Below are 1,220 nucleotides of genomic sequence, written 5' to 3' on the forward strand. Positions count from 1 at the left end.
GGGAGCCAAGGGTTTAGAACGTGAGAAAAAGCGTCGCGCAGACGTTTTTGGAAAAGGAGCTTCGTCGGCTGTTCAAATGGCTATCGGGGCCGGGAGGGTTGTCTTGTAGGCCCAATTTTGTGCTCGTAGAACTTTCTGGCAGGGCGAAAATTTGAAAACCGACCCAGGGTTCAGAAACGATGAGAAAACTCGGTCGTGCGCAACGAGATCCATTCCCAAAACCGTTTACGCGCACGAATTTTTCTAATCTTTCTGAACCCCTAGGTTCGTTTTCAAATTTTTGTCCTCTGGAAAGTTCGCGCCCAAAAATTGGGCCTCGGGGCACCCCCGAAGGGCCCGATAGCCGTTTCGAGCACCAAACGAGCTCCATTCCCAAAACCGCTGTGTGCACGACTTTTTCTCATCGTAATGATCCCCTTGGTCCGATTTCCATTTTTTGCCTGCCGGAAAGTTCGCTCACAGAAATTGGGCCCCAGGGCATCCCCGTCGGGCCCGATAGACGTTTAGGGCACCAAACGAGCTCCATTCCCAAAACTGTATGCGCGCATGGCTTTTTCTCATCATTCTAAACCCTAAGGTTTGTTTTCAAATTTTCGCCCATGGAAAAGTTCGTGCACAAAAATTGGTCCCCGAGGCACCCTGCCAGGCCTGATAGCCATTTATGGCACCAAACGAGCTCTGTTTCCAAAACCGTCCCAAGATACTCTCTGAGCCTAGGAAAGGATATGACTGCAGCAGTTATCAACCCTTATGTTGACACTTATTGCCTAATAACTCTTGCGGAAATAACTCTGCTACCAATGTGCAAACTCATACATAGAGGATGCCTCTTAACAAAATTTATTAAGTTTAAGAACACAACATATTTAGAGTAATTACATTACTAGTTTCACAAATCCTGAAGCCCAAACCTTAGTCCCTATATGAAAAATTGTAACATGTGTATAATATTTACAGTAACCACATAACAGATGGGTTATAATATCTTTGTCCTTTAGTGGTAGAAGAGATGCAAAGCTATCTCCTGAGGATTTGACCGCTACCTGGGGGAAAGGAAAATATTTGAAAACGGGATGAGCTTGCTAGCCTAGTGAGTGACTTAAGAAAGAAAACTGATTCACATGCAAAAGAAAGATTAAACTGAAATATAAATTTCTATAGTAACCTTGTACTGCAGTATAAACATTTTTCAAGCATAAAGCATACAAACCTGTTTTTAT

This window comes from Benincasa hispida, chromosome 4, assembly GCF_009727055.1.
Source record: "Benincasa hispida cultivar B227 chromosome 4, ASM972705v1, whole genome shotgun sequence".
Classification (NCBI taxonomy): Eukaryota; Viridiplantae; Streptophyta; class Magnoliopsida; order Cucurbitales; family Cucurbitaceae; genus Benincasa; species Benincasa hispida.